The sequence below is a fragment of the Mustela nivalis genome, assembly GCF_964662115.1.
Source record: "Mustela nivalis genome assembly, chromosome: 10".
NCBI classification, from domain to species: Eukaryota; Metazoa; Chordata; class Mammalia; order Carnivora; family Mustelidae; genus Mustela; species Mustela nivalis.
Window position 1 is genome coordinate 43,495,755 of NC_139029.1, and position 25,639 is coordinate 43,521,393.

The window sequence follows — 25,639 nt, forward strand, 5'->3', positions numbered from 1 at the left end:
CTGGCAGGGGCATAGTAGATTGCAAACTCCCAGCAACCCTGACAAGGAAGGTTGTCTCTGTCTCCTCAGCTGACCTGGCGATTCACCTCTGTGCTATTTGCTAGTGCTGCCTCTGTGCCTTCCTTCAGGCTTCCCTCCACCCAGAGCTCTCCCTTCTTCCTTTTACCTTCCACATCCTGCCAATCCCTGACAACAATGTCTCCAGAAAGCCCCTTCTGATGGTGCCAATCCTCACAGACCTGGTGCCCTCAAGATGTCTCCAGACTGGACCACACTATCAGATGGTTGCTCTCTTTCTTCCACTTTCTGTTCCGCTTCATCCTCACTTCACCTGGATAAAGGCCCTCTGATCTTCCCTGTCTCATCACTCTCCGAGGGCCTCCCCGACCCCACCATTGCTCCCTGAAAATCTATGTCACTTCATCTCTGCCCTCCAAAATGATAACTTCAGTCCCTAAATGGGCCATGCCCCAGCTCATCTTTCTTGTCATTAGCTTTCAGGCTTCGGTTTACATGTTACCTCCTTTGGAAGCCTTCCTTTGGCCTTTGCCTCTAGCCACATTCAGACTAAGTACTCCTATCAGGAGCCCCTTTTGCACCCTGTTTCCCCATGACTCCTCTTACCAATGCTGAAATGAACCAGTTTATACCCTTTCCCCCTCTGACAATAAATTGTGTGAGAGCTAGGGCTTGTCTCTCCTGCTCTTCAGAGTTCCATCCCCAGCACCTAGCCTGGTGCCTACCTAGGGCAAGTGCGTGGATGACCTATCCTGAATTAACAAATCCTCTACTGATTGCACCGAAAGTCATCATCACTCCAGCCAGTCCCCAGCACTTATCCAGTGTCCACAAGGTGTCAGACACTGGACCAGGTCCCAGGAAAGAATAAATATGGCAACCCCTGCTCTCACATGATCCCAGGCTGAGGGGACAGGAGACAACTGTGGGGTAGGGGGGTGTCCCCACGGGGAGAGAGACAACCCCACTGCTGTAGCAACACAGGGAAGGAAGCCCAAACTTCATCGAGAGAAGCGGGGTAGGGTTCTCAGAGGAGGCGGCAGTTGATATGTTCTTTCAGATAAGGAGGAGTTGGCTAGGTTAAAGAAAGAGAACTGGGCTGGCCAAGATGGAGGTAGCAGCATGTATAAAGATGGGTAAGGAGAAAAAATATAAAAGTCCCTACATTAGAGGCAGGCTGAGAAGCCCAGGGTCATGGCGAGGTGGGCGGGGTGAGCGCAAGAGGGAAGTGGAAGCAGTGAGGCTAGAGAGGAAGGCAGAGCCCACGTGGGAAGGGCCTTGCACTGCCAGGCAATGCAACTGAGCCCTGTTCCTGCAGGCAGCGGGCAGCCATAGAAATCTTCGAGCATGTTAGTCATGTGTTCACGTTTGAGCTCTAGAAGGATGTCTCTAAGCACAGTACAATTTTATATCATATCCTCTCTTTACACAAACTCATTCATGACCTCCATCCTTCTCCCTGAAGACCAGTAGTTCTCAAGGCGCAGCTCTTAACCAGCAGCATCACACCCTGGGAATTTGTTAAAAATGCGAATTGTTGGGCCATACCTGACCCACAGAATCTGAAACACTGAGGGTGGGGCCCCGCCACCTGTGCTTTAATAAGCCCTTCAGATGATACTAATGCACACTCAAGTTCAAGAACCAGTGCTCTAGACAACCTGGTTTCTAAAAAAAGAAAGGACAAAATAATAATGCCCTTCCTTAAGATACAGAGTTCTTCAGAAACACACCAACGTGAGGGTCTCCATTGCAGTAAACCTATTCTTCCCCACAATGAACATCACAGCTCACCTACTGCGTGAAGACAGAAGGCAGAATGGTTCATGCCCTTATTTATTCTGCACCTGATCCCACAGATATTGAGTGCAAACTCAATATCTTGAGCTTGAAGTTAGACACATCTGAGCCTTGACTGGAGCAAGGCCTCCAGTGGGGAGGTAGGTAAGTCAAGAGAGGTGGGTGAGCTCAGCCCCTGGCTCTGCCTGCAGGAGGGGCTGTTCTGGGGGAAATCTCTAGGTATACATGGCTCAGTCCCCTGGCACAGAGCTCAGGCAGAAGGGGCTCCCAGCTGTGTAGGGAAGGGCATGGGGTGGGGCACTCTAGCAAACACCAATGACACATGTTTCATATTACATGCAACATTCTTTGTGGGAGCCCCAGTGAAAAATGCACATGGCTAACCATCACTTTCTAGGCAGGAGGGGCCCCAGGAAAGGGGATTTGGACTACTGGCTTTGTCAAGAGATAGAAACAAAGTGAAGGCTTTCAGTTTGCTAGAAAAACACAGTTTGTGTTTGGGCTTTTATTTAAAGGATCAAGAGATGACCTGGATATCAGGGGATACCTGAGGAGCCCACCTGGGTCTCAAGACAATGGTAGAAAGTGCATGGGATCTGGCATCTGCCCTGGCTCCCTGACTTCCTTGCTGTGGGCAGTGGGGATCCACCCACCTGGCTGAGCTTCTATTTCCTATTTCCTCACGTCGAATATGATCATAACACCACACCTCCCAGAAAAGGCACTATGAAGGCCCTGTGAAATGGCTTTTGCAAGACAGCGTTGTAATACATATTACATAAAAGGGATTCTTATCATTATTATACACACATAATTCAGAAGGAAATATTATCCAAGAAATTATCTGATAGTATTACAGAGTGAAAGAACTATGGATTAAGACATTCAAAACTGCATATAAATCCATCTTCACGGCTTACTACTGGCTGTGTGACCTCAGGCAAGTTACTTCACTTCTCTGAGCCTCAGCTTTCTCATCTGAAAAAGGCGGGTAGAAAGGCTCCCAGCAGACAGGTTGCTGAAGGACTAATGCATACTCTCTGTAAATGTACCTGGCCTATAGAAGGTCCCTCCATTCAGGTAAGCACTCTAGCCCAAAGTGCCCAAAGCAGCACCGCCTGTGCCCCCAGGTTCAAGGCCACTCGAAGGGTCAGCTCTGGGCTGCACATCCCCTCACTGGAGGAGAGGAAGCTGCCTGTTTCCCCTGACACATCTCTGAAAGCTATTCTTCATCCTCACAGCTCTTGAAGCCTCCCGGCTACCTCGATCAAGTTACAGGTCCATTTGTTTCCCCCTCGCAAAGCACCGTGGTCTGGAAGCTGCCCCCCTTCTCCACCCTGGGGACCTGGGCCAACAGCTCAACTCTGAGCAGCACAGCGCAGCACTCCTCCTTAAGGCCCACAGAAAGTGTCACAGCTGGCCCTGCGGTCATCCCCTTATGTGTGTCTCCATCAATTTCCAGGCCCCTAGAAGCAGCCACCCCCCACCCCCAGTCTCCACTTCTCCACTTCTTTTCTTCTGAGTAAGCTCCCTAGAGGGGAGGGGGTTTCATAAACCCACATAAACCTGGCAGGTGTCTGTGAGGGATCTGACCCAAGGCAGCAGCGGGAGTGAACATTGGTGGAGCCTCCCCCACATCCTAGGCTCCTTGTATGCACAACACATCTCAGCATGAGTATCACCTTTTTGGGGGCCCCTCTCCTGTCGTCCCCCCTGATGCTGAAGTCCTGCTACACACTCCCTTAGCAAGCTGCACTGCTTCTGCACTACTTACGAGACTGTGTTGAGTCTTTCTTCCCAGGGGAGCTTCATGAGGCGCAGGATCAAGTCTACCTCCTTCTCCAGTGATCCTCTGGCACCTGTCACAGCACCTGCCCCATTGTACATGCTTCCCATTCTACAGAATGAAGAAAACCACAGGGCCATGCTGTAGGGCTAATATCATTTTTCTGACTTTTCAGAGAGGCAATTGAGATTCCAAGAACTGAAATGTCTTAGCCAGTAAACAAGGGAGCTGAGATTCAAACCCAGCTCTCACCAGGCCTTGCTGCATCTGATTTGTATTAAGATCAGGCAGAAAATGTTAACAAAGGCAATTTTTAAAAATAAAGAAGCTGAAACTGTTTGCCCAGAACTCCCTCTCCACCCCCAACACAGCATGATTTGTACCAAGTGAGAGGACTCTGAGAGCTCTGTGCAACCCGCACAAAGCAGAGAGTGGGGACAGGGGTGGCCCTTGTCCCCCAGCTGCCAGGAACCAGCTCCTCATGCAGAGCCCCTCCCCGGCTGGTCCCCACCAGGGCAGGCCATGGATGAAAAGTCTCTGGAGAACAAAGACCACATTTTCCCCTGCAAAGCAGAGAAGCCAGCACTGGGGAAACAATGCATTGCTGGGATCAAAGAGAGCAAGGCCAGACAAGGGACAAAAGCTGAGTCCCAGCAGGATAAGAATGACAACCTGCTCTCCCCCTCCTTTTGCAAAGGTCTCCAGAGAGCATACACCACCACCACCACCACCACCCCCACACCCCACCAACCCCTGTTCTTTGAGGCCCACCCCACCTTCCTAGCTCCCCTCCCAAAGGCCTCTCCTCCCCACACTGCAGAGTGAAAAAGCAGCCTAATTGTCCTTCCCCCTGCCAGCCATGTTCTATTCCCTTCTAGGCCTTCCCTCAAGTTTCTCATCTGCCTAATGTACCCTGCCCCTCCTTTCCTCTGCAGTGCACTTACTCAGGCTCCAGCTCAAGAACTGCTCCCTCTTTGCCCTCTGTGACCCTGTGACACCTGGACCACTTGCACCCTGCTGTGCATCTCCCCCCCCACCCACCCACCCCACTGCTTCCAGTTACAGTAATGACCAACCCTGAATTACCCACCAGTGACAACGCCCGCCTCCTTGACTAGACTTGGACCACATGGAGGCTGGGACAATTTCTTAATGACTTTGTAAATGCATTGCCTAGGACAGATAGGTGAACAGTTCGTTGAATGAATAAAGCAAGGAACGGTGTAGAGTGAGCTCTCTTAAGGCATGGAAATCCAATTTGGATGAACCCAAACCTCTCTGACCTCTCATTTACATTATGCAACTAGAATTCTTAAACTGCCTCCTCTGTTCAGGGTCTTGCTGGGTGCTGAGAATGGAGTTACAGTCCAATGGCTGGGGACCAGGAGACAGATCTTAATCAATCACATAACTAAAAATCATGGTATTTGCTGTGCTTTGGAAAGCACGGGGAAAGACCATAAAAAAGCATATTAATGTGTGCATCAGTATCTATTGAGCGCTCACTGTATACCAGTGAGAGGTCTAGGCTCTGAGACAGACACATCAGGGAATATGTCCACTACGGAGCTAACCTAGCTTATAACAGAGAATACTGGTCCAGGCTGGGAGAACTTCCATGAGGAAGTGACAGCAGAGCCAAGATCTAATGGATGAGCCAGCATGAAGAAGGCAAAAGACAGGTGAAAAGACTGCTAGGAAAATACAAATGCCTATACACTAAAATGCCCACAAAGAGCCTGTGGCAGAAGCTGGCAGAGCAGTAAGAATGTGTGAAGGTCAGACGAATGCCCAGAGACAGTGTGTCTTTGCCCAACATTGCCTTCATGCAGATGGAGATGGAGAAAAGGAGCCCCAGAGCCCTGGCTCCAACTCTGCTGCCTCACGATGCCCTGCAATGGTCAGAGGGATTCGAGAGACCCTTCTCTGGCACAAAGATGGGACCCGGGAGTTAAAGTACAAAGCAACCTGGGGAGGGGCCCCTCTGGAGGACCAGGCTCAACCTAGAATTCCCAATCAAGGGACAGCCACTTACCATAGCAAAACTAAGAAGTGATGCCTTATGGTGTGTTCACTCAACAACCATCTACAGTTTGTAGCGCATGTTCATACAGGAGGCCCCAACTCTTCTAAGGGCAGTGGCCAATGTCTAGGTTTCAGTGGGACTGGGCTCTTCTCTGGTCTTCTGCTTAACTGGGACCTTAGATCAGTTATTTCTCCACTCTGGTCTGAATTTCCTCATTTGTCTCTTGGGACCAGTCAGTGACAGGGCTATGGTTAGGATGGTGCATTACTAGTCAGCTTAGGCCACTATAACATAACCACAGGCTGGTGGGCTTAAACAACAACAAGTTCCACATTTCCAGAGGCTGGAAGTCAGATACCAAGGTGTCAGCAGAGTTGTTCTTCTTGAGGCCTCTCTCATTGACCCTAGATGATCTCCTTCTCCCTGTGTCTTCACATGGTCTATCCTTTGTGTCCTACTTTCCCCCTCTTATAAGGATGGACACCAGTCATCCTGGATTAAGGTTTACCCTAATGACCTCATTTTAATTTAATTACCTCTCTGAAGTTCCTATCTCCAAATATAGTCACTTTCTGATGTCCCAGGATTAAGATTTAAACATATAAATTTCAAGAGAATACAATTCAGCCTATAACAGTTGGAATAATGCTTGTAAATTCTTATATGATGCCTGGCACACCAGCAGGCACTAGCTAGAGAGTAGGTATCATTGGCTTTGGTATCCCAGGGAGGTATAGTAGGGCAGATGACCACCAGTTCTCCCTTATATGCTCTACTGGACAAGTGGGGGCTGGGAGGTACCAAACAAGGTATCAAGTTCTAACACTGCCACCAAGGCACCTAGACAGCCTTGGTAATACCTTGTCACCCTCTTCTTGTTAACAACAAATGGGATACATCCTGCACCCCATAATATCTACGTTCCTTTTCTTCTCACATAGTTACATTGTGCAAACAGAAAAAAGTCAAATACCCAGCTCTGGCCACACCAACGGCAAGACAAGAAGGAAGCTAAGGTTCTTCCATTTTTAGAGCTAGTCCCACAAACACTCACCAAGGACTCAGCTTGCAGCTGTCACTCTGAACGTGTGATTGAAGCAACTTCAGAAAACATTATCTTCCTCACCTTTCCCCTACTGCCCTACCCAGCAAGTGGGAGCAGCATTTTTCTTAGAGGCAATCAGTTAGAATATTATCAGGCAAAGAAGACATAACTTAGGGAGCTGTCCAGATAAGACTTGCCTGTTCCCGAGTCACTCATTGATATTTTAGGCAAGATTCATCTATTTGGCAACCTTCCCTGCCCTGACCTGGCCTGCCTTGGCTTGCCCAGAACAGCTAACCCTCCAGGAGCAGGAGACAAGGCCAGAGTACCAACTTTGAGGTAAATTCTCATCCTGCTGCTTGTTTGGTGAGATGCTGAAAAGGTCATTGGTTTTTGTGGGTTTTTCTAAAGACTGCATCGGCACAGAGTTTTTGCAATGTGAGCCCAGGCAGTTCCTAGAGATTGGCTTTAGTCTATTGTATTTGCTTCCTCTTTGAATCCAGTCAAATCAAGACAGTGAGGTCAAAAGAGATGAGTGAGCACAGGAGAGATGCTGAAATGGCACTTTGGCACAGCAGGAAAAACAAAGTGGGTTTTGAAAAGGTGCTAATTGGTCTCTGGGCCATTGAGGCCCTATTTGGGAGCTCACTGTGCTCCATTCTGAGCCCCGTATTTTGTGCTGATTTTCAAAATGACCCATGCTCATCTCAGAAAATTTGGAAAATAGAAAAATGTAAAGAATATACACATATACACACAAGCACATTTATACACACATACATACACAACTCATAAGCTTCTCATCTCCAGATAATTATGGAAATAATTATTAACATGGGGGTGTATTTTATTCCAGTCTTGCTTTATATTAAGTTGAAATCATACTGGAGATAATGCTTTATACCTTGTTTGTGTGTGTTTTTTAGCTTAAATGAGGTATAACTGACACAGCTTGCTTGCCTTAATTAGCATATTATCATAAGCCTTTTTTTTAAAAAAAGCCTTAAGGTCTGCAAACCACCCATTGAAGGAATGTACCACTGTTAATGAGCCACTTTCCTGCTATGAATGTTTCAGTTAGTTCTGTTTTCTACTTTATTGTGGAAATAAATTTTATCTGAGGGTCTGTTATAAATAATGCTATATTGGACGTCCATGTACTTTTTTTTTTTTTTGAGGGACTGTCACGTCTTTAATTTCCTACACTGTACTCTTTTTTCTTTTTTAAGATTTTTTTAATTTATTTATTTGACAGTCAGAGATCACAAGTAGGCAGAGAGGCAGGCAGAGAGGAGGAAGCAGGCTCCATGCTGAGCAGGGAGCCCAATGTGGGCTTGATCCCAGGACCCCGGGATCATGACCTGAGCCAAAGGCAGAGGCTTAACCCATTGAGCCACCCAGGCGCCCCTCCTACACTGTATTCTTTTTTTTTTTTTTTTTAAAGATTTTATTTATTTATCAGAGAGAGAGAAGGGGAGAGAGCAAGCACAGGCAGACAGAATGGCAGGCAGAGGCAGAGGGAGAAGCAGGCTCCCCGCTGAGCAAGGAGCCCGATGTGGGACTCGATCCCAGGACGCTGGGATCATGACCTGAGCCGAAGGCAGCTGCTCAACCAACTGAGCCACCCAGGCGTCCCCCTACACTGTATTCTTGAAGCAACCGTGAGAATGAAGTAGTATTCACATGGAGGAGATGAGGAACCCAGAAGCCAAGTGATGAAATGTAGCTGGTAAACCCAGAACTAAAGCAGAGCCTACTTCTTGAGGCTTCAAGCCCAAGCTCACTCTTCCACTCGGTGCTTTGTGTTACAAGGTGAATGCCAGGACTGGGAACCATCTGACAACCACATCTCATCAGGAAGAATTGGAGGAACCAGGAATTCTGCACCTAGCGGACAGAAGACTTCAAAAGCAATAATTTCTTCCAGCAGCTGCCAGGACAACAGACTGCCTGAGGCAAAAGCAAGCAAGCACTTCTATATGGAAATTAGAGATGATTTCCATTCCACTTAAGGAGAAAGTGTGGTGCCATGGGTTTGACCTGAGTTTGAATTCCTGCTCTAACACTTACTGATTGTGTGACCTTGAACAAGTCGCTTGTGTTCTACGAAACTTAATTCCTACAAATTTAAAGCATATGAGGCTCACCTGAGGGTTAGTGCACATTTGGTACAGCTGGATTTATACCAGGGGCTCAAAAAATGTTCACTATTGTTTTTATCACTCTGTTACAGTTGTCCAATCCCAGAATGGGTGATGTTGGATATTCAAGCAGACCTGGGATATCATATATAATAGAAGCAGCCAGAGGCTGAACCAAACCACATCTAAATCACATTGTAGAAAAAATGTGAGCCAGAGATAGGAGCCCTGGACAAAAGACCTTGCTGGATTACTTAGCAGTCGAGGCCCAAGGACAAACGACTTGCGCTTTGGGGGCCTCAGTCACCTCATTAATAAAAATGGGTGTAATCACAATCCACTCCTCCCTCGGCTACTGAGGGAAAGAGAGGAAACTGTTGATATGCAAGCACTCGTTGTAACTCCAAAAATCCCCACCAAAGTCCATTGATTTTATGATTATCATTCCAACTCAATGATGCGATGACTCTCCCAGGGTTGTACAGAGAAAATACAATTGCTGCCTCCTGGACTTCTGTATTTTATGTAGCTGTTTAGAAAGAGAGCCAGCAGGATGAACAGTGCATGCCTGGAGTTTGGACGGGCTCACGGCACTGCCGGTGGGACGGCCTTTCATCTCCCAGGAATGTCTGCAATATTTACAGAACAGAGAGATAGCGTCTTGTTTCCAGGGCCGAGGCCAAGCCCGTGAGGACCCTTCCCCAACCCCCTCACCTCTGGGTGTGGGACACTCACAGGTGTTGGACAGCTGACCCTTTGGGCTGGAATTCAGTGAGCTCAGCCTGACACATCTTCCATCAATTTCCTTGGGAAAGAAAGAGCCCAGTGCAGCAGCCTGCATGCATTTGTCTGCTCTCAGCCGTCCCTGTTGTCTTGGGGATTTTATTTGCTCACTGATCTCAGTGCCTAACTGGTGCCCTTCACTCGAATGTCCGTTACATGAGGCCAGACGTTCTTGATCCTCACTGCTCCGACTTCCATCCCTCACTTAGAAATGGACAGGAACCGCATTCAGAGGAAACTTCACCCCATAAATTTTAATTATGTGTCTTCTTAACCAACATTAGCTTTCCTCCACTGAAGACTTGGGATTTATATCAATCCCCCAACATTCTCCTTAAAGTAAATCTGGGCAGATGAAAGCTCTGAACATAGATAGACCTGATCATAAATACCAGTTCTGGCATTTATTTGTGATGTAAAGCAAGGCAGTACGTAGACTAAAGGAGAGAATGAATGTGAGACCCTAAGCCTGCTGCCTAGACCACTGAGAACACTCTGTAAAAATTAGCTGTTGCTTAGCTGTTGTACTAGCTGCAGGATCTTAGGCAATTTACATAGCTTCTTTGAGTTTCAGCTTCCTCATCTGGAAAAATGGGTCATCTGTAAAGGGTGGCTGGGGAGAAAGAAAATTTCACACTTGGAACAGGTTAGGTTCATTTTCTCCTTCTTCCAGTTAGCCAACTGTTTCCTTGCATGTGGTTTAAAGGAACATCAGAGTTTCAGATTCCTTTGATATAAAGTATAAATAATCATACTCATTTTTCAGGGTTGCTGGGAGAATGAGAGAGAGTATCTGGAAAGTTCCTAGTGGGAAGAACCACTATGACATTATTCTTGATGGGTGACTGGCAGAATGATTACCACTTTAATTCTGAGTGGCAGCGATTTAAATGTGGCATGTGAAGCCATCACCTTCTTCAAAGGGTGAAAGAGTATAATCACCAGCCAACATCGCAGCAAGCAGATACTGGAGGCAGATGCTGTGCATACAGCTGATGGGCCACATAAATTAAATCAGAACCAGGCTCAAATGACACAGCAGCCACTAAGTGCTTTGGTACAGAAGATGACTGCTCTTCCATCTGTCCTTCCCAGCCTTGCCCTGCCCCAGTTCAGGAGTGGATATTCCTTGAGATCTGAATGCATGGAACAGTCAAATAAAAGACTCATGCTTCCTAGTTTTCATTCCTTCCTCAACCCCCACGTCTGCCCTGGTCAATCCTCATGTAAAAGCGACTTTGTCAGAGGACTTTCAGTTTAAAGAGCTTTCAGTTTAAAGAGTTTCTAATATCTCCCAAATGAAGCTCAAATGCAAAGCACCAAGCTAAGATCTGTTAGAATTTTCCCCCACATATTCTGAGGTGAGATCATGGTATGGCAGGGCAGGGGCTGTGGACTAGGAATCACACAAGCTGAGCTGAAGACCGGGGCCACAGAATGCCTCAATGGTGTGGACAAGTTTTCTAGAAGAAACTAGTGACAAGCCCTCAGGTACTACGAGAAAGCAGCTGGTGCTAGGCACTTCTGTCTTGCTTGTTACTTCAGGTGTCCTCACAACAATGGTTGTGAGCAGAGATGTTTATTGACTCCATTTTGCAGAGGTGGGACAGAACTCAAGACTAAGCCACTGATGACAGAGTCTCTGCGCTCACTTCCGGTATAAAACATGGAGGCCCCAGAAATGCTTCCCCGTGGGAAACAGAAGGACCACCCCCCACACACACATGGTGAGGTTCAGAGCTTTTGCCAGCATCCCCTCGGCTTGGGTGTTGGTACTCTTCCTGGCCTCATCATCCTTTTAACTTGATCCATAGCTAAGCCAGAGAGACCAGTTGGTATCTAGAAGGAGCACGGTTTTAATAAAAATCTGCCAAGTATTCTGGAAGCCGGGACACATCACCAGACCCTCCCATCAAAAAGAAAGGAGCAGGCAACTCCCCCTACCCAGCCTCGTCTAGCACAGGCCTCCCTGTTACACTTTCTCAAAGTTCCATTGCATTTACCTGTAGCTCGGAGAATTATACACAGTGGGAGCATGGAGGCTGTGGAGTTTATAAGGGCAAGAATTATGTCTAAGGTGCTGATCGCCATGCCCTCAGTGCTGAAAGAACAGATGATTAAGAAGCCTGTTTTACATGGCAGCGCTGTGTGTCCAGCATGAATTGCAACAGGAAGAACAGCTGAGACAGGTCATGTGGGTTCACACTGATGTAACTGCTGGCCAGTATTTGTTAAGCCATTAACAGTGAAAAGGAGACTAAGGTGAATTTTGCTTACAAACTCATAGCAGAGCAAAAGTTTCACCCTCGAGGACCTGAGGTCAAGTCCCACTGCTGCCCCATCTCCCACTACATGACGTGGGGAGGTGTCATGCCCTTCCTGGGATGAGAGGAGGTGGGGTCAGTAGATTTCACAACTTGCTTCCAAGTCTGTTATACACATTTCCCACTGGCTAATTCCTTTAGCTCCAATGTCTAAGGATGCTTCAAAGAGAGCTGAAATTATGTCCTAAATATTAGAATATTAGAGGCACTACTTAGGGTAAAACACATGTTGACCAACCCCCTCCCCACTTCAGAAGGGTGCAAAGATTTAGGGCATCGGTAATTCAAAAGGAAAGAGAGGCCCCATCTATTAGGATTAGGGTTTTTAATGTGACCAGAGGGATTCTCAAGTTCTCTCTCTCCCATGCTCTCCCTCTCTTCCTTATATACACACATTCCCCCACACCAAGTTAATCCTACCTCCCACGGGGACAAAAAAAAAGAAGATGAGAGATAGGAGACGGAACTGGCATTAGCATCCTATCTACTCCTCCTTCTCTAGGTTATTCTTGTTTAAAGCCTAGTTCAACCAAGCACAAAACATCGCCTCATCAAAATTGCCCATGGTGGGGAATCACATCTGTTCAAATGCATATTTCTAGGCCCCATGCAGATCTCCAATGGCCCTCTTCCCACTGCTTATGCTTACTAACTTCTGAGACTCACTGCATAAATGTATAGTCCACTTTGGGGACGATTCAAATGTGCCACTTTATACACATACACACACACACACACACACACACACACACGCGCACACACACATTTATATTTACATTTATTTATAATGTTTATTTATTTCTAGAGTGAGACCTTGAAGTATATGAAATCACCAACATTTAACCATTTTTGACCTTCAAAAGTAGCAATTTCATGTGATTCAACTTGAACCACTGGCAGATGTGATTCAGACCTCAGCAACCTTCCAGGTAGGTATGTGTACTCCTATTTTAAAGCAAAGGACAAAGGCTCTTCGGGGCTCCACATCTTGCTGAAGGACATGCTATCAGTGGGAGGCAGAGGAAGATTCAAACACAGGTTCATCTGTGTCCACCCACCTCCAGCCCTGTGTCCCTGAATTTGGCGACACCACCCCTCAGGACAACTGAAACATGAGACCGATGTGCACTGCTTTGGCCCCAGTGTCTGAGGCTGGCGCCACCTCTGGCTCAAAACAGGCTGTGAGTTGGTCCCTCAAGGCCTGGGCTGTGTGTGCAAGTTTTCAGAAAGCTTTGTTTCTCGTCAAGGACTAAACTGATGTTTTTCCTGGAATGGCTTCTGGAAGGGAGCATGATTGCCGATTAAATATGAAGTGGTTTGAAACCTCAGTGTCTCTCTGGATAACGTAATGTATACTTCTGACGACCAGGAAGGGGTGCCAAGGGGCTGTCTCCTCAGGGTTATTTACGTGTCCGGGTCTCCAACACCCCCTCTGGAAAGCTGCTGCCGTGACCCTCTTTGGGTCTGACGCCCCCTGAGGGATTCGTGTCCTGAAGTGGCCTGAGAACTGGGAGGGAGGATTGCTGTCTCCAAAGCCATCAGCTCTGCTGGCTGAACCCTTCGGGCCTGCTGAGAGCTGGCTGCAGAGCTCTGTGCCCAGAGGAGGAGGCAGAGACACACAGACATACAGGGTCTCACCATCTTAGTCTGAGGTTGAGAGACCCTCACCCATGATGCTCCGGACAGAATCCTGGAGGCGGGTGGAAGGAAAAAGAGCAGCTTTGTCTAAAAGGGCCTCCTATGTTATATCGATCATCTCTTTCAATTCTCCAAAGAACCCTCAATATGGTTATTCCTGTCACCATTTCATAAATAAGAAAAACTAAAACCCAGGACAATGAATACTCTTCCCAAGTACACAGAGGATTTAACCGAGGACTAATTCCAAAGTCCCTGTTCACTTCAGGAAGGAAGGGGCAGGTAAGGGAGAAGGAGATTAGTCTTCTGCCATGCAATGCCCTGGATAACTTCCTCTCTATTATCTTCTTTATTCCTACCATTCCTATGAGGAAAACATAATTAAGCCCATTTCACAGGTAAGAAGAGTTTAGAATTTAAGAATACTGCAGTGTTTGCCCAAGGTTACACATGCAATAAAAGTTAGAACCAGGCTACAGTCAAGGCTGGTCCTCATTTTCCGCTCCCTTGCACTGGCTCACTGACGATGAGTCCCCAAATCTGGATCTCTTCCTAACCCTACCTCTAACCAGTGTGTAATCAGAGGCAAATCTCTCACTAATTTCAACCTCAGTTTCCCCTTCTGAATAATGAAAAGGCAGCAAGAGTCTCTCGGGTTTGTAAATATGAAACAAAAGAGGCCCATCAGAATAGTCTCTACATGTCAGAGAGACAACTTGGCTCCTGGCTGGGTTAGAAATAAATACTGTTTAAGTAGCTGGTCCTTGAGCTGACTTTGTATAGGGAAAATATCTCAGAAGACACCAAAAGCATTTATGTTGGTCACTAGGGAGAGGCTGGCAGGGGGACTGGGATGTAGGAGTGTTTGGGAGAAGCAAGAAGCTTCAAGAAACCCTTGGAAAGTCCCACAAACAGCTCATGCAGCCACCAAGGCACTCAGCCACAACAAGAAAAGTGTAGGTGATCTGGGGCTTGTGCAATGTGATTCTAGGGTTGCTGAGAAACGAGGTGATATTTTCTCCATACGTTCCTGTAGTAAATGTACTCCCAATTTTCAAGCCCCCGACATCGACAGGAGTCAGGGCATGCAAACATTCAGTCCTGGGCCACCAATCACAGGACAGTCAATGAGAGACCCAGAAAATGGAAAAAAAAACCCTCATTTGTTGCAAACAAATGAGTACCAGGACCATAGTCAATAAAAGTAACAAATACAGTATTTTTTTTTTGTTTTACCTAATAGAAGTAATAGCAATAAAAAGGAAACTAAAGTCAAATGAGAACAGTAACTGTGACCATTTCCAGAGCTCTTCCTTTGCTCTACGTACCAGTCCCTTTCCATATACTCTATTTGTTAACTCTTACTACACCTTCATAAAAAATACTTACTATGGCCACTTCACCATTTTGGCCCCTCGAGGCTCAGAGAGGTTGAGTAATTTATATGAAATCAAACAGCAGGTAGCTGGTAGATTGGGAACCTGAACCTGTGTCTGTGACTGAATGCTCCCACTACCCTCCACTGAACCATGAGGCCTCCTAGAAGAATGTCATTAATAAGTCACTTTCCCTTATTAACTGTGCCACCTAGGTTAAGGCATTGAACCTCTCCAAATCTCAGTTTCCTTCTCTATAAAATGGAGTTGTGTGGGGACCAAGAACATTATAATTGGTTCACATACTTGGCCAGTCATTCCACAACAAGCTGTGGGGCTCCCCCTGTATATGGGGCACTGAACTGGGTTGTTCAGTGGAGCTGGAGCTGAAGGGAGCTGAAGGAGCGTCTCTGCTGACAAGGACAAAGGACCCCAATGCAACTAGCCCACGGCAACATGCAAAGCATTATTAGGGCACTGACTGCGCACCCAGCAGCACCAGATAAATGTTCAGGGTTCTTAGAAACCTCACATAAATTATTATTATTGCTGGTCACTGGAACATTAGAGGCTCATTTCCCTTCTGAGTCTCCCTTCCTGGGCTCTCCCTTCAGATCCCACATTCCTCAGATGGACACTTGGGCCAACAGAATTTGTAAATGCGGCTGGTTGCAGAACTTGCAACACAATGGACTTTTTTTTTTTTTTTTTAACCCTCTAGGAGCTGATAACTTGGAAAATCCCAAAGGTGACTCAGAGACTTTCAGGAAAAGTGACCATGGCTGAGGCCACTAAAGCCCCTGGACTCTACCCTCCCCACAGCTGCCCCTTTCCTGGGGCAGACCTGGCCTGAGCTGCAGCCTACATACCTTCTCATGCCCTGTGGCAGTTGAGGGAGAGGGCACCCAGTGGGGTCTCCGCATCCAGGTTCTACTTGCTCCTCAGCTCTGTGTCAGTTGTGGGTCCCTGGGCAAGTCCCTCCAAGGTCAGCGTCCTCTTCTATAAAGTGGATACAGAACTGCTACCCTCTTTTCCTCCTGAGGCTGCTGTAAAAACTCAAGGGGAAAGTACAGTATTATGCAATGATTTACCTGTAAGAAAGAATCCATTTATTCTCCATTTGCTGAGCACACACTTTGTGTCACAAGCTGACCACAATACCTAATATTTATTGGGTACTAATTCCATATATCAAATGAGTTAATAATTCTACATTGAATTTCATATATTAAATGTGATAACATATGTTCTTAAAAAGCTTAATTTTACCTATATTAACTAATTTAATTCTCATAATAAGCCTGTAGGCAGACAGTTTCTGTATACCCATGTTACAGAGGGGGTAGCTGTTCACAGAGAGGTTAAGTGACCTGCTTAAGGCCACAGAGACACAGCAGTGGAGTGAAGAGCTGGACTACAAACCCAAGCAGGATAGTTCCAGAGTTGTGCCCCTAACCTTTATACACCTCCCTCTCCAGGGGCAAGATGTGGTTTCTGCCTTCAGGAACTTCATGGCCCAGCAGGAAAGAGAGACAAGTAAGGAGACAATGACAGTATGATTCAGCTGTGGTGGGAGGCATACCAAGGGATCCTGGAGCCAAAGGAGGGGTTCTGACCAAGCCTGGGGGTATCAAGGAAGGCTTCTTGGAGCAAGTGGATATGGAGTAACAAAGCAGGAAAACCCTGGGGTGAGAAGGAGACTGGTGCATGGAACACCGGAGGGAGCTACAGAAGATAGGCTGGGATGGATCACACAGGGCCTCAGAAGCCCTATTTGTCAGATAAGGTCCCTTCAGGAGGGAGGTGACATGCTCACCCACAGGATTTCAGAAAAGCTTAAGAAAGGAACTTAGCACAAAGTGTGGGCAGGATAAGGAAAATAATCATGGATGCTGTGGTGCTCAAGGCTAACAAATATCACCACCTGCAGCCTAAGGGGACAAGAGGAAGGAGGGGGATGGGGATGTGATAGAAGCTATGGCCTTTGGTAGAGGGGTGCAGTCCTCCGTGGGAACCTGGCAGGAGGGAAGTGGGAGGTAAACCGCTCTAACCGCTCCCCCTCCCTCCCTCCCACCTCTTGGAACTTCATTGGTTGAAGCCAACTGGAAACGCTCACACCAGTGGGCCTGTTGGCACACTCAGTATGGGTCAAGGTCCTGAGGCCCAGAGGATGGCAGACATGCAGGGGCTAATCCAAAAACATCCTTGTCCAGGCTTTGGTATTTATCCTGAGGGTGGTGGGGAGCCACTGTAGTGACACTGTCACTGCACTAAGTGGAGCGTCATTCTAGAAGAATGGATCACAGTGTGAAGAACTGGAGGCAGGAAGGCCCTTGACAGGGTGTGGCAGATGTCCCCATGGGAGGGGTGTAGGCCTGGACCTCAGCAATGGTGTTTAGGGTAATGAGATTCCAACAGTTCATTAGGTAAAGCCTTCCCAAACCTCAGAAAACTTCACACCTTTCCTCTTCCTCCACCCTTACACTCACCTCTTACAGACCCCCACAAGCACCAATCCATATGCCCTTGTGCTATCACCAGCTGCATCCTCTGTTCCTCTGACTCAGATCAAACTCACACTTGTCAGCCACCTCCAGAACAGCTGACACTGTGCCACTGAGGGGCTTCATTCAGACCCTCCACAGATTCTTAGTCTGGGCACTATGCTTTCTTCTTACAGATGAGCAACATGAATGTCAGATGAATCCAGAGACTTGGTCAAGGTTCCCACAGCAAGTAAGGGTCACAGCCAGGACTAGAAGCCAAGTCTTCCTGCGCCATCCCACTGGGGTCCCTCCTGCCCTGACTATACAGGGTAGACCACCTCCTCTTCCCCTCTGTTCTCTTACTGTCTCCTTTTCACTGCCGTAAGACCTCTGATTCTTATACCTGGACACCCTGGGGTTTCCCTGGTGAGAGACATCCTCCCCTCTGCAGTCCTAAAGAGACAGATCTGGGGATAAAGTCATCTTCCCACCAGCACAGGGAGCCTGGTGCGCTGCCGGGGCCCCACAGGACTGCAGTCCCAGCAGTGACACGTCATCTCCACCTACCCTCTAAAATAGAGGGCATTGCCTGCTGTGGGCTGGGTGATAATCACAGTAACTGTTTTACTTGTAGGGCATTTCCTTCACTTCCTGCCAGGCACTATTTTAAGTGCTTTACATTTCACCATCACAAGACCCCATGTGATATGTACTATGCATATTCCCATTTTATAGGTAAGAAAATAGAGGTGCCAATGGTTTAAACAAATTACCTAAGAACACAAAGACAGTGAGCAGCAAGTCTGGATCAGAACTGAGGCAAGGCGGTTCCAGAATCTGCTCACTTAATCTCCCCATATGTTTTCCGTCTGAGCTGGAAAGCCCCAAAGTACATCCAATACCACCCCTCATTTTGCAAACGAAGACACTGAGGCCTAGAAAGTGGGAGTAGCTTGTCCCGGTCCACGGCACAGTGTGGACTAGAATTCTGACTCCCAGTCCAGTACCCCCCCCCAACCTCTGTCACTACACCTCCTCCAGTCTTCCACGGAACTCCTTTCCTGACTGGAAACAGGCTGGGTTTCTTGCTAAACAGCTCGATTATGCTGGGGTGAGCACTCCACTCCAGGAAGCCAGTTTACGGGACATTAAAGTCCCTTACTAATGACCTATGTTCCTCACATTCAAACTGGAGCTTGGCCAGGTGCTCTAGGCAACCTCTTGTAGGAGTCGTGAAGTTTTGGCTGGGGAATAACCAAAGTCCGATATTTCCAGAGACAGGAAAACCCCTAGGGTCCCATTCCTCAGCTCCTCCAAAGCCCACAAAGAGGTTATTCTGAAACCAATGGAAGATATTTTCTTTTCCCTCTGAGATTCTCACGCATGATACCTGGTTAGCCCAGGCTCCCAAGACCAGCTAGTTACTCTCACCCTGTACTTATTCTATAGATAAAGAACTGCTATGAGCTTTTGGACAGGAGATGTCTTTATCCAAACCCCATAGTGAACCAATGGGGAAACTGAGACCAGAAAGGAGACTGAGCCAGCTCCAAGTCACACAGTGGGGCCAACAATAGCCAGAAGCAGACTGGAAACCCGACCTGTTCACTCAGAATCCAACTTTCCATCACACCCTGTAGGGTCCTCCCACCACTTTGCCCAGAGTAAATATTCACCAAAAGCATCTTACGTTATTCTTAAAATCCTCAATAGTTGTAGGTATCTTCTCAAAAACATTTCTGTAGAAATAAAGAAAAAAATTGCTCAGGAAATAACTTGTCTCCCTCATCCCTTACCTAATCTGTTTACTCAGGATGACTGGGCCAGTTACCAAGCTGTCCCCTTCCTTCCCCTGGGGGGCTTGAAGGAGGTGAATTTAGGACATATCAGTGAGTTTAATGAACTAATGTTTGTGAGTCTTCAGCTTATACAATGTTTTCATTTTCCAACAACTTGTGAGGTAAACACAAGCCTCTTGTAAGAGACAATATGGTCTGCTGTGTCTCTACTGGGCATCGGCATGAGACAAACCAAGGGCTGGATCCCAGTCCCTACACACACAAACTGTAGGAGCTCAGCTCACTTATTTATCTTCTCTAAGCCTCTATTTTCCTCATTTATTAAATGGACATCACACCTGCCTCACAGATTTGTTGGGGAGACTGAATGAGATAAAGTGCTTAGCATACTACAGCACTCAGGGGATGTTAACAATGATTATCCTTGCATCCTCTGTGGCCAGGAACCACATTACCAAAAAGGTAGTTAACCCTGGGTTTTGATGATGCAAAACAGGCAGCAAATAGAAAAGAGCATCAGAAGGCTTTAACAGATTCCAGTCACAGTGAGAACTGGATATACTCAGGATTGGCACATCACTCTGGTTTATCTAATCAGAGTGGATACAGGTTTTGTGAGGGAGCTTCTGGGAAGATGCACTATGTTTTTTCTGTTTGATGTGAACATGGAGAATGCAGGTGTAGAGGTGCTGGCTGCCATGTTAGCACTACGTGGAAACTGGGAATGAAGCCAGCAGGGAGAGAAAAGCCCAGGAAGGGAAGACACATGGGGTCCCAATGTCATCTTCTGAGTCCTTCCTATAGCAAGTTCTCCCCCAAGGGATTGAAAGTGTATGAACCAAGGCATTATTTTGGGGTACGGGAGAATGTCTATCACTTATAAGTGAGAAAACCCAACAGATTCATCCACTGGCTCCCAGCATTGGTGAAAGATCAAGCGAGCCCCTGGCCTGTTGAGAGGAAAGTGCTGGAGGATACCACTGGAGCGAGACACATAGGCACTTCAGGGAACCATGGAAAAGCTTGACTCCTTCCACTGGATAGTGAAGACGTGCTTTTGATGCTATTCTTTGTGCCTTGCCTGTATGAAAAATTCACCAAAAATTTTTTCTTTAATTCTATTTAAAGAAGCATAACTCAGAATAACTTTCTAGAGATAATTTAGCAAGACATACCAATTACAATGCACCAATTTATCAATTTCATTAATTAAATTGCCAACTGGAGATGCACAAACATTTTAGCTCTAAAATTCCTCTTCTTATCTTAAGAGAATACTCAAATGTGTACAAAGATTTATGTTTCACACTGTTTATCATGTTCAAAAATTGAAGCAAGAACTTATGATATTTATCAATAAGGAACTGAGTAAATTATGGTAAATCCTTAAAAGGGAATATTTACTTAGTCATGAAAAAGAGTAGAGTAGATTTTTCAATGTGCTGACAAGGGAAAATACCTATAATATAAAGTTAAGTGGAAAGGGTAGGAGAGAACTGTGCATCATTTAGAAATTGCAGAAGACCTCATCACAGTAGCTTGAAATCAGAGGAAATAATTCCCCAATGTGAAAGAGAACCGGCAGAAGGATAGTCTGAAGTGGTATGGCACTCCTTTAAGTTGTCAATGACTCAGACACTTTCTTGTGATCTCCAATGTGTGGCTCCCATCCTCAGGGTCCCCTTGTGGCCTAAGATGACTGCTGGAACTCTACTTTTACATCTGTTTTGTAGGCCAGAAGGAGGCAGGGAAAGAGCTAAAAAACCACACCTCCTACCTGAATTAGCCTTTTTTAAGCAATCTTACTGGTGTTGCACCATCTGTCTGCTTCTCTGCTACTGGGCAGAAATTAGTCACAGGCACACAGCTGGCTGGAATGGAGACTGGGAAATGTAGTTTTTATTCCAGGTGGCAACGTGCTCAGCTAAAAATCAAGATTCTGGGCACCTAGGTGGCTCAAGTCAGTTAAATGTCTGCCTTTGGCTCAAGTCATGATCCCAGAGTCGTAAGTCCTACATCAGGCTCCCTGCTCAGCAGGGAGTCTGCTTCTCCCTCTGCCCCTCCACCATTCTTGCTTGTGTCCTTGTTCTCTCTCTCTCACAAAATTAATAAATAAAATCTTTAAAAATAAATAAAAAGTAAAAATCAAGATTCTGCTCTAAGGGGTGTGTGTCTACATGTGTATAGAATGCAACATATATGTTTATCTGAATTAAGTCTAAAAGCACATACATAAAACAAAAAATGGTTATGTCTAGGAAGTCAAACTGGAGAGTATCCTTTCACTTTCTACTTCATATCATCCTGAATTAATAAATTATTTTTTCAACCAACTTATTTTTAGAATCAAAAAAAACCCATAAATATCCCTCAATATTGGGGAAAAAAGAGGTATTGGTGTTATGATATGAACTTCAGAGTGCACTATGTGATTAGCAAGAATATCTCAGGCCAGGATTTGAGTATATATGTTTATATTCATGCCATTATTAACCATTCTCAGAGACTTCAGCACATCATATGCCTGAATAAGGGAAAGGCCAAGCACTGTAGACATGAAAATCTCTTTTTCTGATCTAAAGAAATTAGAGTCTACTGGTATACTCGTACCGTGACTGAATAAGGGCTTTTGTTAACAAACATTTCATCTCCCCATCAGATTCACGCAGTGAACATTAGTTGAGTACCTAGCAGGGGCCAGATAATTTAACAGGCTCTTTCAATCTTTTTTCCCCTCATCCTTCACAAAAACTCTGTTGGACAGATACTACTGTCCCATTTTATAGATGAGGAAACCAAGCCTGAGAGAGATGACTTGGTCATATGTAGCTCAACACTAGGTCTATCTGGCCTTGTAGCATTCCTTTTTATACTCCCTGAGGGGTTCCTCAGAGCTAAATCGGCCCCAGCCCCTCCCCTAGAGACCCATGGATGACAAAGGACAAGTAATCCTCACTGAACTCCCTGTCTCTTACCTTAGGAGCCTGAGAGTGTGAGGCTTTCTAAAATTAGGCTTATCGCTTCCTTCCCTTCCTCCAGCCAGTTTTAAATATAGGCTCTCCTATCCATCTTCCTTATTCACCAATGTTTCCTCTGAACTTCACGGACCATCAGACCAGCAGTATTTTTCCTACTGACCTCTTAACTTCCTCCAGTGGTCTGGCTTGTTACTCATTTTGGACCCGATGTTCTGTGAACTGGTTAATGGTCTCCCTTACCTAGCTGTCTCAGAAAGAGCCTCCATGTATTAGTCACCCCTTAGGGACAGAACTGTCCATGTCCTGCAGCTAATTCCATGTTAACTTGAGTGAGTTTCCTGGAGGCAGCGGGCGTGGTAGACAGAGACTGGGCTTTGGGCCCAGAGATACTTGGGTTTGAATCTAGGCTGTTTGAGCTTTCTGAGTCTTGGTTCACTTTTCACTTATTTTTAAAATGCAAGCAGACAATATATCTTTTCTAGACTGCATATGAGGGCTGATTGAGATAAGTATTTGATCACCTGGCACCTGGACTTCTGCTGTTTCTGTTCCCTCCAGTTTTCTTAATGGAAAATGCCCCAAATTCTCACTTTCTAGCTACAGAATATCGACCTCAGTTATAATTATGCCAGTAATTTTATAGCCTAATAGTCAAAAGCACAAGCTCTAGGACACACTGCCTGAATGTGAAGCTCAGCTTCATCACCTGGTAGCTAGGTGGGTTTGGGCATTTACCTAAACCATTTAAACTTCAGTTTCCTCAACTACAAAATGAGTTTTATGACCACACCTACTTTATGAGGTTAAATCACTTAGAATAATGCCTCACCCATTTGTAAGCACTCAGTTTATGTAAGCTATTATTATTGTTGCCATGCACTGAGCTCTTGCTAAATGTCAGCCTCTGTGTTCCAGTCCCGTATACGTGCTCTCTTTCTTACAATGCCATGGGTCATATTATCCCCACCTCTGGGCTGTGGAAAGGAGACTCACAGCAGAAGGGTGACTTCCCTTAGATCCCACAGCTGGTGGGTGGCAGAGGCTGGGTTCATGTCGGGGCCCTTTTCCACTTTGCTATGAGTTTATCTCCTTTTGACTTCCAGCTCATTCTCCAAGGAGCCTCCATGGCTCCTTTGCAATTTCCTATCCTGGTATCTCAGGGACATTTCCACATTAATCTTGGTTTCCTATGCTATTTATGTTCTGTTACCTTGCCATGCTGTATCACAAGGCTTGATTAGTCAGAAATTGTGTCTCAGTGGTTATGACCTCAAAGGAAATGTTCCAGAACCCCCGCCAACCCGTCACTGATCTCAGTTCATGAAGGACAGGCTGTTTATCAGAGGGGCAGAAGGCAACCTATTGTGGAGATGTAAAGGAAAGATGACCGGGTTAGAGTGTCTCATATGAGATTTGGCCTTCAGGACCTGCTGAGTAAGCAGGTGCCCATGTGGCCCTCTGTAAACAGGATGGTGCCAGCCCAAACTGCTGACACGCAGCTCTACTATCCTGTGAAGGGAGTCTTCCAGGAGCAGGGATGCTGGATACACTCACGCATCCACCTAAGGACCAGTAGAAACTAAGATCACAGAAGCTACTTCGGATTGAGTGTTTCCCACATGCTAAGGAGGAGGTATGCATACCTCTTGGGTGTCAGCTCTGACCAGCTGCTGCCTTGCTCTTGAAACTCCAAGAATCCCAAACGGGGATTTCCTCCCTCCAGGCTGACTCCCTACCAGCCCCTCGGCAAGTTAATTCCTGCTTCTGTGCCTTTATCCAACCATTCCTTCATTCGACAAATGTATTTTGACTGTCTATTACATGCCTTTTGTGGGATGAATTGCATCCACCCAAAATTCACGTCTTGAATTCCTAACCCCCAATATCTCAGAATATGATCTTATTTGGAAATAGGGTCATTGCAGATGCAATTCGTTAAGATGAGGTCACACTGAAATAGCATGGATGCCTCCTAATCTTATATGAATTGTATCCTTCTAAAAAGGGAAAATTTGGACCCAGACACTCTTGGGGTAATGACACACAAAGATGAAGGCAGGGAGCAGAGAATATATTTATAAGGAGAGGAACAAGACAGATCACCGGCAAATCACCAGAAACTGGGGAAAGACATGCAACCGCTTCTTCCTCACAGGTGTGGGAAGGAGCCAACCCTGACCATGGCTTAATCCAAGACTACTAGACTTCAAAAACAGGGGAAACTAAGCTTCCGTTGTTTGAGCTGCCCAGTCTGTAGTCTCTCGTTATAGTGGTCCAAGCAGACCCGAGGCCACAGGGATACCATGCTAAATATGACACAGAAGGTCCCAGCCCAAGGCGAGCTTACATTCTGACGCAGAGAACAGACTATAAATCCACAGAAAGACATTTCAGCTCATGACCATGTTGTTAAGGAAACTAAAGCAGGGTAAAGGGATAGACAGGGACCAAGGTGCTCAGAATGAACGGCTGTGAGGAGGGGACATTTTGAGCAGAAGCCTGAAGGAGGAGAAGGAGTGCGGCATGAGAAGAATAGGCAGCCCCTCTGCACAGTGGTCCGCCTCTCCCCTGTACCGCCCCCCACCCTCAAGCTGGCTGACTTGTCCTCCAAGTCTCAGTTCTGGTGCCATCTCCTCCAGAGACTCGGCTGACCCTCAGGCTAGGCCAGATGTGCTTCCCTCGGGGCTCCCATGTCCCACAAGGACAGGGCTCTCCCTGAATTCCCACACTGTTTCATAATTTGGGGGGGTATAGTGTGTGCCTTGAGAGTTGGTGTCCCTGTGCCCACACCGTACAATCATGGAGAACAAAGCCACCCAAGTCTTACTCATTTCTGTATCTCTAACATGTGGCACAGGAACTGTGTGGAACAGGTGTGCGATACAAGCTTGCTGGATGGATACATGGACAGAAGCAGAGCGACACGGATTCATGTCATGCATCACTACAGCCTTACAAGATACTTACTACTACAGTCATGGAGCAGAGGAGCAAATCTGGGGGTCCCCAAGGAGGGAACCTGCCTATTCTCACTCATGGCCCAAGCCGTGAAACAGCAGGCTGGGCAAAGTCACCAGGGAGACTCAAGCTGCTTTGAGGGTGCACAGCCTTTTACAGATTCCACTGTGAGAGCTGCCTGTAACCCTCTGACCACTGAAAAGCATGCAAACAGGCTAACTGTCTTCATCGGACAGACAAGAAAATCTTGACTTGGGGAGATGTATGGGGTTACTAAGGGTCTCGCCGCTGGTGAATAAGGACTCTGAAGCCCCTGCTCCTTCCACTCCTGGTGCAGTCTCCACAACTCGCTGACCAGGAGAACCATATCTTACAGGCTCAGACGTAAGAGGACCTGCAGCTGCATCCAGTCCAACCTCCTACAGACAAGGAGAAGGGTGGGCTCCAGGCTGACCACCCTCACCTTAAGGCCAGCCTCATT

General features: G+C 46.6%; 1 protein-coding gene across 1 annotated transcript in view; it reads right to left on the reverse strand.

Moving 5' to 3' along the window:
* LOC309843189 (uncharacterized protein) overlaps positions 1–25,639 on the reverse strand; it is a 657,188-nt gene that overhangs the window by 617,204 nt on the left and 14,345 nt on the right. The window contains exons 4-5 of the mRNA XM_082688548.1: positions 19,114–19,162; positions 15,807–15,983 (exon numbers count right to left, since the gene is read on the reverse strand). The gene's annotated coding sequence lies outside the window, so the exon portion shown is untranslated. The remainder of the gene's footprint in view (positions 1–15,806; positions 15,984–19,113; positions 19,163–25,639) is intronic.